This window comes from Sitodiplosis mosellana, unplaced genomic scaffold (genome assembly GCF_009176505.1).
Source record: "Sitodiplosis mosellana isolate CC-2019 unplaced genomic scaffold, AAFC_SMos_1.0 Smas_scaffold_30, whole genome shotgun sequence".
Classification (NCBI taxonomy): Eukaryota; Metazoa; Arthropoda; class Insecta; order Diptera; family Cecidomyiidae; genus Sitodiplosis; species Sitodiplosis mosellana.
In genome coordinates this window covers 4,687,452-4,700,432 of record NW_022595272.1, presented here as the reverse complement: position 1 = coordinate 4,700,432, position 12,981 = coordinate 4,687,452, and the positions used below count along the sequence as shown (strand labels likewise).

At 37.2% G+C, this 12,981-nt stretch overlaps 1 protein-coding gene across 6 annotated transcripts in view; it reads right to left on the bottom strand.

Moving 5' to 3' along the window:
* LOC129569089 (partitioning defective 3 homolog) overlaps nt 1-12,981 on the bottom strand; it is a 43,543-nt gene that overhangs the window by 19,379 nt on the left and 11,183 nt on the right. The window lies entirely within an intron of this gene.

The window sequence follows — 12,981 nt, the reverse complement described above, 5'->3', positions numbered from 1 at the left end:
CACACACACACACACACACACACACACACACACACACACACACACACTTTTTGCTAACTCACGCAAACCAACCGAATTTATTGGACCAGAAATTTTTTGGAAACTTAAAATGTTCGCTTTAATGTAAACAAAAGCCATGGAAAGTCGACCAAAACAATTTCGTTAAAGTGATTTTGAACATTCTTTTGTCTGAATATTACGCAATTTGTCTGCATGGAATTGGCCAAGTGAAGGCGATATTCTTTTGGTGAATGTTTCAAAGCGATTTAAAAGATTCTCATTTTGATAATAAATCAGACTCAGACGTTCAAAGATATTTTCTATTGAAAACAATGCAAGATTTATGAACAATAACTAATAAAAACAAGAGAAATTTGTTTACCAGATAATAAAAAGAATCTTGCTAATGAAATTCAACTTGTTGAAAAGAAGAAATTTCATATCCAGACAATTCTAATTGGGCAACGTTGCGAAGTCGGTCCTTTTTTGAATGTTTAACGGTTTTATTTAACTACATTGTTTTATTCAATTACTCAAAAGCGGAACAAGAATGCTGCATCGATTTTTGTTGTGCTCCTACAACAAATAAAGGTTAGGCTTAGCACTCAGAAGCCGTTTATTAGACGATCGGGTAATAGCCGTTCTACGCCTAGTATCCAATACATATGGAATGAAAGGGAAGCGCAAAAAAAAGCATTCCACTTGAGGCGGATGTTCATGCAATGAATAAACAATAACATTTTATAATTATTGTCGATCATTTCGACTGTCAAAGTCTCTTCGTTTGGTTAGCCGTCCGTATCGTGTGCGGCGTGACCATAAAAAGCGCAATTTTATTCTATTGCATCGATGTGTGTGAGTGTGCGCGTGTGTGGAACAGGTAAAATCAACGAACAACACAAGAATCTCCTCAAAAAAATAGCTCTCCTGCAGCATTTGCATATACATATGAGGGGGAATACATTTCATGCGTTCAGGTGCATAAAGGTAGAGCCGCTATCGAGTGCAACATCTAAAGGAAATGGTCATTCGCAAGTGACGAATGGCAACAAGTGCACATGAAGAAAGACTTCATTCAAAAATGAAACGATCAAAACGTTCGGTTGTCGAGACCATTGTCAAAGCTTTCAAAAACGATCAAAGCTCATTTCTCAAAGCTCATTTCACAAAGCTTAAAACTCCACCGCTAAAACTTTACAAGCTTATTTTCTGTTTGGACTTTTATAAGGTTTCTCCGCTAGAGGCTTTTCACCGTGCTGTTGCCAGGCTATGGAAGCGGTATGCTTCCGTGTTTCGATCTTTTGTTAACATTCAACGTTCATCATTTTAATTAATCGCAATAACATAATTGTTTCCGCTTGCAGATCGGTTAAGTGACTTAAATGTATTTTGCGCACAACATTTACCGTGCGACATTCAAAATGACCATTCCGCTTGAAATCACAGCCATAACCACAATCGAAATGTCAAATAGTCAAAAAAATATTTATTTTTTTTTTCTTCTCTCGGATCTGTAGGCTGAGTGAGAAAGAAAAATATTGTAAATGCTATTGAAAACCTTGAAACATTTACTGAAAGAACTAGAAATCATGATTAACTGTAACAAGCAAGCGGATTTGTCGGTTTTTTTTGGGCCAAATTGCTTTCATTTCATTTAAGACACAGAGAGAGACCTGATGAATCGACACACGGGCACACCGTATTTGGTGCGCAGAATATGATTAATGCGCATTGTTCAGAATGATTGCGGAGGTGGACAGTTGTCTTGTACCTTTTGTCACAATATGAATCGGTTGCGCTGGGGAAAAATGAATTTGATGTGGAATGCTTGTAGTCGCTTATTTATTTCAAAATGATTGACTCGAAACGGCTGATGGATTAATACTTGGGCCTATGTTGACCACTTGAACTCTTCAATCTAAGAACATGTAACGTTTTATCGAAAGAAAGCCCAAGAATATCCGAAAGATGTTCCGATAAAATAAAACATGGCAACCATGACCAAAACAAATCTCAATAGATGTCTAATTTTTCTCATTCCCGTACTCTCTGTATTGAGACGCTAATTCAATTATTCTCAGTGTGAGAAATGATTTTCAAACTTCATTCATCGATTCAGCTCGGTCATCGTGACGTTGGCGTTCAATTTGTTCAAACCTCATAAAATTGATAGATTTACAATCGAGTTGTGGTATTAAACAGCAAATTAAAAAATGAAGTTTTCGTTTAGAATGTGTCTGTGTGCATTTGAATGTGCTTGGCTACTTTGAATAAATCCAAGGACAAATTGGTCGTGTTTACAAAGCAGCTCATGCATATGCTGCTTACTCTGCACCTTTTTCTTAAGTAACATACGCATATTGCGCGTAATTGTTGTGCGTTCTTCGATTCCATCATACAAAGAGCAAAATGATAATTCATCGAAGATGGTTGTTATGTTCTCACGAATGCCGTGCGCTCAGATGTGCATGGCTTATGCTCGCTTATGCGCTGCATGCGAAATATCCCCCATTAAACGAGCATTTTCAGCTGGTGCACGAACCAAATACGGAACAAAAGCAACCGTATGGCGCGTTCGCTTTGAAAAGCCAAACAGGTTTTCTTCATTTTTCCCCAGCTCAAACGAACAAACAAACTCTTTGCTCGGCAAACTTCTTACGCATACACATTTTTCTGAGTGTTTTTTTTTTCTGGTAGGAAGAAAGTTTTGCTGCGATAAGAGAAGAGAGGAATTGAGTCATGTTTTTTTTAGAAAAATGATGAACGTGTTTCTTGAATATGATTGATCCATATTCCCTTTCAAAATCAAGAGCAACACAATCGAAATGACGAACGCTATTAGATCAAATGAAATTCCGCTCAAACTGCAAAAAGATATCGATATCAACTACACACTTGACCTAATTCACAGTTTTACGAATTTAGGCTGTAATAAAATTTTATTTGTTCTTAATTAGCATGAAATAAAAACGTATAAATTTGGCAAGAAAACGAGGTAATGATTGATAAAGCCAGTTCAATCGCTCGACATTGATAAAATTTCAAGATAATTCACTAGAAATATATTGGCGTATCATGAAGAAATGGGATTCAACTGCTATCGCTTCTAAACACTCACGAATTCTTAAAAAAAAACACACGAAAATTCCTCTGTATATAGCATCAAATGTTAAAGATCAGTCGGCGTCAATCCAAAGTAATTCATTGAACTTGAACTGTGTCGCTTAATTGATCAAATCACTGTTACGCCTAGTAATGTGTCAATCGTTGTCAATGAAGTGAAACATTGATAACATTTGAATTGTGTTAAAAAGGCGTAAGCGCGGGCTAGAGATCATTTTGAATTGATGATTATTTTTTTGGTTGAGATTACTCAATTCTTCGTATAAAAAAACGCTAGCTTTGTGTTTAACTCATCAAAATGGTGTTATGGTGTTTGCAACCCATTCAAATCATTACGAATTGTTTGACGCTACCTTGTGTTTTGACTTTGAAACGATTGAAAAATGCAATGTCGAATTTAGAGCATCGTTATGTGTGAATGTGTCTGAAACAATGTGCATACATGCCGTTTGCGCTGTATACCTTTTTCCGAGTAACACACGCATAGTGCGCGTAATTATTGTGCGTTGATCGATTCCATTACGACGAAATTGACGGCTTGTCGAAGATGATTATAACATTCTTACAAAATGCAGCTTATGCCCGCATGTGAAATTGCCCATAAAAAACGTACGCTGAGTATTTTCAGCTGATGTATGGGCCGAATATGGAATAGAACCGCATCTTTGGAAAATGAAACAGGTTTTCTTTACTTTCCTCCGAGTGTCAAAAGTACACTCTGATCGGAACTGCTTACGCATACAAATTTTGTGTCGAAAGAAAGTTAGAAAAACATTGCACATATCTGCTGTGACATGAAAAAAATAGAGCTATGTTTAGATCGATTGATTGTGTCTTAAATCTGGGTTGATTGAAAAACCAGAACCATTGTATGTCCAAAGTGCATTTTCAACGATGGTAAAATTGCAATTGCACAATTTAACGAGCGCGCAACGGCAATTGCAGCGAGCGCGTTGGCAATAAGAAACAGGTTTCGGTTCATTTTATTCGCCCGGTTGACAAAAGGTGCCGGTTTTAATTTGTTGTTATTTGCCATTTTCAACTGTTGCAATGCCGCTCGAGTAAGCGGGTAGGCGCGCGCGCGCGTGTGTGTTCGCACACGGTCAAAACAAGTGAATTGATCATTGATCAATTTGTATAGTCAGTCGCGCAATTCTACATACGCTGCTCGAATCGATTCGCATACAATGAACAATTGTTCGCGCCGATACAAGCAATAAAAATGCAAATTAATTGATTTCGTATGAGGCAATGCGATCGACAAGTCGCAAATGAATGACACTCCCGGCTTATACTGTTCATGGATATTGTATTCAAATGCGACTCAATGACACATCTCTGTGCACTTTTTTCAATTGAATTTCGAGATTTTTCTCATGGAATTGACAACAATTCTTCGATGATTCCAATTCCAGACTGGAATTTCCAGCACAGTAATCGGTTATTGTGAATCAAACGCAAAGACTTGCAAAAATCAGTAGCAAATTCAAGCACAAATGACTTATCTCATCGTCTTCACAATCAACGAAGCTGATAAACACCACGGAGATAAGATTTTTCCACGTATTGCCCGTTTTGAGTGAATCAGTTTCGATTATTATAAAAACAACGTACGCATCTGAGGTTCATTGATATTTATACGTGATCGCTAATGTAATAATTCCAGTTAATTAAATCAAATGGCCTGCAACGTTATCGCTAACAATGTGAACGATAAAATGCACACATAAATCATTCGATCAACGCTGCGATGCGGGGCTTGAGCGCGCAATTTGTACGATTACAGCAAATGAATTATGATGAGCTCGAAATAAAATCATAATTCATAGATTTTAGTTTGTGATTATCATCTCGAATGCAATGCACTCTCGCATGTTGTGGTTTGGTCCATTTATCTTCGTCGTAACAATGGCCAAAGGGAATTTTATCGATGCATCGGCGCTGAATGCAGCAGCCAGTCACCGCATCAATTCTGATTTATATTTTCACAGAAATTTTTATTTGTTTCTCTCGGGTTCTATTTCTCTGCTTCACTTTAACTTACGATTTTGTGTTCTTTCCCTTTTTCCGTGGAGTACAAGAGCATGATGACGTTCAAGAATTTTTCTCTTCATGTCACTGGAAATTATAATCAATTAAATCAATTTCCAGCGTTGAATAAAACTCGCTCAACGTGCATATTGAGCAAACGTGCATCACGTCGCAGCAAAGTGAATGCAATGGAAAACAATTTGGTGTGTGTGTAATCAAAAAGAGATTATTCATTGTTTCGAACGCACGTGCAAAAGAACCAGTTGAACTGGGTCGCGCATTTGTGTGCGCCTGTATTGAGGCGACGTCAATTCGAAATATGCTCGAGTCAATGGTCATTTTGATGCCACTCTTCACTCAATTTACTCCTCAATGTTATGTGTGTTGATTGTGGTATTCGCAGCACAGCACGCATCTACAATCCAATAGGGACGCGCATTTCGGCTGACTGGACGAAATATGTGCTCGCCTTAATTTTTAGTTCGTGCCAAACGAAAGACTTAAATCAGTCATGTATGAAAATTTTGCTATAAATTATTCGCATCGTTTGTGTTTGCAGCCATTCGTACGGCTTATAATAAATTGTTGCCAATTTGTAAGACGCCTAAACATGCACACACGCTGAAATTGTCGGAATTGTTTACGCAGACGCGAGCGCAAAATGAGTCTGACTCACGAGCGCACAACAATGCCAAAACCATGATCTTCACAATGAATACGTTGAAAATTATGATTTCCAAACACACAAACACACACACAAATACACTCACAATCGCAAGATGGACGTGGTGCGACCGAATAGGTTGGACGCATCATTTCGAGTGGTCACGCTCAAAACCACAAAACGAATCAAAGTGCATCATTTCAATCGTAATGCTGCGCGTTAAGCAGCTATGTATGGTGCCATGGATAATATTTCATTTTTTGGATGCATAACAACGCTGGAATTTCAAGTATTTTCTCTTAACGAATGCTTCGTCATTCAGTTTTATTTACACTGGCGGATTTGTTCAAATTAATTTCATTACAAGATGATTAATGTCATTACCCACCCAATCTCTCCGGTTGAACTTCAGTGGGAAAGGTGAGACTCGCATGAGTGGAATGAATAACTTATGTGCTACCATCAATATTTGTGTATCTATGATAAACGAACCTGAACGGTCGAATCGTTTTACAGATAGAGTCTTTAAATTTGTTTTGTCTATCAGGAAGACTCCTTTGTTATTTTACCAAAAGATTATTCTAATGAAGAAGTGTCTGTGTGTCGCACAATTGAATTTTCTCTAAGGCGTCAAATTTCATTTGTCCATTTTCTCAAGCGATAGCATATCAGAGGTATAATCATATCTACTTTTCAAAGCACACATTTTCTAAAATAAATCACATGTTTAAACAATTTCTACTTTGCGTGTATTTTGTTCCTTTTTTTCTGTTTTCGTTTTAATTTCGGTTTTCTTTTTCATTTGTTTCCATGCTTTTTCCCTCATTTCGTCTTGTTGTCTTTTCGTTTTCTACTGTATCACAGTATTTACACGTCATTTGATAAGAAATAACAATATTTATCGAGTTAAAACGAAGAACTCTTTCCATGCAAGAAGCATTTTTGGTGTGTGCATTGAAAGACTGTGCATGGTTTAACCACTAGTGGTACATAATTTTCAACGTTCGCCAACATCGATTGAGGTAATGAATGCAACATATTATTTAATGATTGTTCCGGTCGTGAGATAAACTAACATCGACTCGCTTTCAACGTGGCGACCAAATAACTTGAACAAAGATATATCGCTTTCAAAGCCTCCAAAACTCACGCCACTTTCCAGCCGTTCACCTCCCAAGCCGCAATTCAATTTATATATGTATTTTTTTTTTTGCTGCTGTTGCTCACGCTTTTTTTCCTTCTCCATTTACAATTCAATCGCACTTTCAATTAATTATAGTTTACAGATTGCTATCATAGCCGGGAAATGCTGAACATGCAAATGATGCTTACAATTCAATTGGATTGTGATAATGGAGCGCGCGAGTTGAAAAGAAGAGAGAAAAAAAAAATAGTCAGAGGGAAAGAAAAAATTGTAGACAATTTCGTTTCAATCATAAAATGTAACATGGTATCATTTATCAAAACTGCCGCATTCAATGTTTTCTTCTTTTTTTCTTTTTTAGGCGATACGTTTCATTTTTTTCTCTTTTTTTTTCAATTAAACACACGAAACCGGTTCTGCACTCCGAGATAAGAGGCAGAGGATGCGCGGAGACGGAGCGAGAATATGTGAGACCAATCGAAAGGATGGGCTAATAAAGATATGCTCCAATGTTCTCAATAAATTAAAAGTAGAAACCATCGATTTTTATGATCTCGAAGAAGAAAATAGAAAATTAACGAGCTTCAGTGCCCGGCAGCGTTTTTGTCTGCCTCGACTCTATCTTCTTTCGGCTTACTCTTCATTTGAATTTTATTAATGTGAACTGTCACATAATTTTATTGATTGAATTCCTAATGAAGTTGATTCAATTCAAAACACAGAAAGAAAAAAAAACTAAAAAAAATGCTTTCGATTGTTATGTATAGATTAAACTGAGACGCCCCTCGAATAATATTGGAGCCAGTTGATAAAATCGCTGTTGTACAACAACGGCAACAACAACGGGAGAAAAAGTCGCGATCGCGTAGCATAAAATGTCGTGCTTGTTTCACCAAAACAACACAAGCGACGAGAAGAGTTTGAAGTGAAACACAATGTAGGCAAAATCCTTTGTCATGTGGCAATGATGCAATCGCACGTCGAATTGGAAATATTGAAAGCACGAGTTTGACAGTTCTAGAGACTTTCGTTTTTCATTTGGGCTTAAATTTCCGTTTCAAACAAGAGAAAAACAAAACATTGCCAATTGATTGTCGTTGTCGTCGTTGTTGTTGTTGTTGCGTTTCAAACATGTTTTGGAAATTATGCTCAAGTCACGAAAAATTGTAATCTGAATCGATGCATAATTAATTTCAGCCTCACTCACGAATCCCGGCCGAAACAGAAATGCAGCAGTTACAACAATAGACTGATTGAAATTGTTGGCCACATGTTTTCTAAACGATCAAATGGTCGACACACGTCTCTCGTGCTACAGGTTTTTTAGCTCTCGTTATGATATTTTTTTTTTGAATTACCGTCGATGTTTAAACACGCGAAGCCATAAAATGGTCGTATGCGGCGTGTAGGTGCAGCTTGCTTTAGTTCTTTCTATACTTCTTTACGTCTATTTTTTTCTAGGATCAAATATCATCTCATAATAAAATATACATATATGCATTTGTTGGTGGGCTTCAGCGTACGACGTTTTATCATTCGGTTTGGTGTGAGGCTTCTTTAACGGCATTCATTTGCTTCGATTCAGATTTGTTGCCATCAAATCGCTGTCGATTCTCAAGAAATAGAAATAATGACAGACGCGGTTGTGTTTGGCCAAGCAGTGCAATGCACTTGAAACGGTGAATTATGGAATCGATGCAAGTCGATCGAGTGTAATGAACCCAAGCACGAATGCAAATCATGTCGTTTTCCGCGTACGCGCCGTCGTGTTTATTATAAATTTGTTTATATTTAGCTTCGGTCGCAATATTCTAGCGCAAAACGAGGCGAGCTTAGATCGTGTGAAAACGGAATCGCATCGCTTTCACATCATTTCTAATAATTGCTAATACTTTTTCCCAAGTCAAGTGCACAATACGGCTTTTTAAATTCACCATACGAAATGGTTCAATGACACATCAAATGCGGACTTTGAAATGCAACTGCACTGACTTGGTGCAACGGCTTAGAATGAGTGCTACTTATGCGCATCAAATGACTTTTGCATTAGCTCTTATGTACTGTGCGTGCCTTTTGGCTATAGCCTTTCAAATTGAAGAGAAGGAAAGGCAAAATATGAATGCCCAAGACGTTATTTGATCAAAGTACAAACTACACTGACACTGACATATCATTTTTCTAGTGGTTTGGTCGGCGATATTTCAATATTTCACCGAAATGCGATCGTTCTTACTTTCTTTTGTTCCACCATACACAAACAAATACACAATCAACAACTGCTTTGCATGCATTTTTACCGTTTTAAGGCGGCTTTATTCAGTAAAGACCTCACTATAAAGTCGTAGTGACTGGTTTGTATGTTCATAAATGTGAACTTTATATGAATTCAATAATTTCAGCGTTTATAAGTTTTAAATGAATTCATTCTTTGACATGCATTTTATATAAAACGTATGGCATTCAACATTCATATGAATCAAAACGGCCTATTTACAAAATGATCGGTGTCATTTTTACACAATATGAAAAATCATATCAAATGAAAGAGGAACAAACTACTTGAGTGAAAGAACTTGGAAAAAAATATCAATTGAAAATCGCATAATACGGTTGTTGTACGGCTGAACAAATCCTGCACATTTTTCATGTGGCTCTTTTCTTTCAGGACTTAATTCCTTTTTTTAGAACGATGAAGGCATCCAAAGAAAACAATAGAAGTACAGAAAGAATACCATCAAAATGCTGACGATAGCATATGTTTTGAAGATCGTCAATGTATTGGTAGCTCGGTATTGAAAAAAAAGAAAAAAAGAAAACTTCAGCCTGCCACAAATATCGTAGTCTTATTTCCACCACAAACTGATGCACAACTGTTGCGGTGGCTTTTGCTGCTGAAAATCGACAGACGAGTATTCGAGCTTGTGTGCGTTCTTGTTTGACCATTTCGATTAGATACGCAGAAACAGGTAGCCGTTTCATTGCATCTCTTCCAATTGCCGACGAATGATAAAGAAGAAGCAGAAAAAACAACACGCATCACACACACACACACACACACACAATATGTGCAGATTCCATCTGGCGCAACTTCAATAGGCGCTCATCATCCAAGTGCTTGGCATACTGTGAATTCCATTTTCTTTTATAAGAATTCTTTTGGTCGCCATTCGCTTTTTTTTCTCGTCGCTCATTTTGGAATCCAACACGTTACTTCAACCGCGAAATGAGATAACGAATATCTTTCTAATTGTCTTTTTCGTTGATTTCAAGATGAAAAAGAAGAAAAAAACAACAAACGTATCGCTGAGTAAATGTAAACCCCATCCAAAATCAAACGATAAATAAAGAAGCTGTTTGTTTGGAAATTTCGAATGTAATCTCGATGTTTGGCTACCGACGAAGGCACGCTCGAAAAAGAAAATGAAAAGAACAAAGCAACAACAACGGCACAAACACATCAAGCGCAAGTTCGATGTTCCTACCTGAATTTGTTATGCCATTCGCCTTTGTCTTACTAGCTTTTAATGTGCGCAGACACAGCAGAGCATTCATTTGCATTTGAAACAACGAGAGAATAAAATCACTTTCAAACAACGATTTAGAAACAAATGAATTCTAGGGACTGCAATCAAAATTCACAGTGCATATAAATTGGGTGTGTGTGTGAGTGTGTGTATCTGTTTTTGTTTGTCATGAGCGAACAATTTATGATTGCGATCATTTGTTCTCCATTTCAGTGTGTGATTGAGATCCATAAATAGGCGTTCTGTGATTCTTTTGTTTTGTATGATTCGCATGTGCAACCAAATGAGAAATGTCTTTGAGAAATTGCTCAAGAACATGCTGGCTCGTTGGTTTTTTTTTCCATTCGATTGATGGCAACACATTTGAACAAGTATTTAATAAATTTAGCAGCTACTTTTTGTTGGCGGCAACGCATTCAGCGGTTGAACTTTTAAAAGAATTCATTTCTTGTGGATCCATTGTTAAATACCGCGATTCAATTCGCGATAAACTCAACTCAAATTACACAGAATTCGAATAAACGAGAAAAAAAACTCCCCTTTTTTTGCAGAACCAAAAGCAGTTCCGTCCTGTGTTTCTTTTTTTTCAATGCGAAATGTCATTGCAGTAGCATGAGAATGATGAATTTTATCACGTAACGAATTGGGTGTGACTTGTTTACCAAGATGATATTATTATTTCAACATGATAAGCGCTTTTAAAATAAATTAATTTGCGCCTCTAAAATATGAATTAATTGCACGATGAGAATATGTGAATATATTCACATTTGTTTCGGCGAGCCAACCGAATCTATAACACAATACGCGTTAAATTAGTCATCGCTGCCACTACTGCCTAGACTATATAAAACATGGCCACCTTGTAACGATGCAAAAATCTGTTGAAGCGTATAAATCATTCGACGGACGTTGTATAACCATAATCGCCATAAATAGCCAGTCTCGAGCGTCGCATCCGATGGTGTGTTCGTTTTCCTATGAATGTGGACGGTTCCATAGATGGATAAGCGGCGTTTTCATTTAAGCCGTTCATAAATCCCCGCACAATTTACTAGACCGTAGTCGATTATTGAACACGACCTTCACATAAAAAATCTAGTTCAAATGTACGCACAATTTGTGTGCGCTAGTCGAAATGAAAAGTCATTTTCAACGAAGTGCTTGCGGCTTTTTTTGTTTCTATTTCAAATTCAATGCGACAACATAATTATGTATGTCGAGCTGGTGATCTAATTTTGTGATAAATGCAAACACGTGGCTATACCGACGAAAAAGAGACTAACTGAAGTGAAACTCAGCCGCGACCAGCAAACAAAAAGGTGCAAATTGTAAGATAACACATGCTATTAAATCTCACGTTTTTCTACGGATTTGCTTACAGAAAAAAAGAACCGGCCAACCGCTGCAGACGCTGAAACAAGAGCCCATTTTGTTCATGCGTTTGCAGATGTATCGTTTTGTTTTTACGTGTACAACGAAATGGAAATGAATTTGCTCCATTTTCGTCGACATTCGATTTGCTTTACAAGTTGGATCTTGTGTTTTTATCGTTACGCTTCTTAATCGCAGTGGCAATCGTATAGCCACCAGTCATTTTTGTCGATGTGCAGTTTTTCGGTTTGTTTCATCGACCTTGAAATCTTAATTGTGATTTACGATTCTGCGTCAAAAGCCCACTTCCCGATTTGTCGTTTGAAGAGCTCATTTTCATGGCTTTTTGAAGAAAAAAAAACCCATCCAACGATATAAACGTAGTTGAAAGCAGCCAACTAAATACTTGTTTGCCCTTTGATATTTCGGTTTCAAGTGGAAAAATGCTCGAGTACTGCGGTGATTTGCACAAAATGTGAGCCGCTTTGAAGGCGAAACACACTCAACTTATGTAGAAATTTAAAATTAAAATCATTTCAGACCGAATATGGCACACAAGTGCGTTCTCGCGCAACACTGACTAACCTTTGACAACTGAACAACCTGCCGCAATGCCGTATTTTAATGTAGAAATTATCATTTGAATGCGGTTGAATGTTGCTAATTTGTGTTGCGCCCGTACATGTTGCGCCTAATTTGGGGCATTATTTCAAATGTTCTATTCCACGAATGGAATTTTCTAATTTCAAACGTAATTCAAACCAAACCTTGTTGTTGCTGTTTTTTTCTCGCTTCGAATCGAAAGTTCCTTCTAACCAAAAATTAAGTACAAACCTGAAAAAAGAGAAAAAAAAAACGGTTAGAAATTTTCTATAAATCATATAAGTTAAATTAAGAACGCAAATGACGAGGAAAAAAATAATCCAAAAAGTTTCACATCGTCATTTGGCGACACAAATGCGCCGTGCATAAAAAGACCAAAACGGTAAATATTGTCGAAGTGAAAATTCCACCGCGATAAATGTATGGATGAAAAGCGACTGCATCACATTCCGAGTACTTTTTAATGTGCGCATAAAGGTGTCAACGAACACGAACAGTTCGAAAAAAAGTCGAATTTT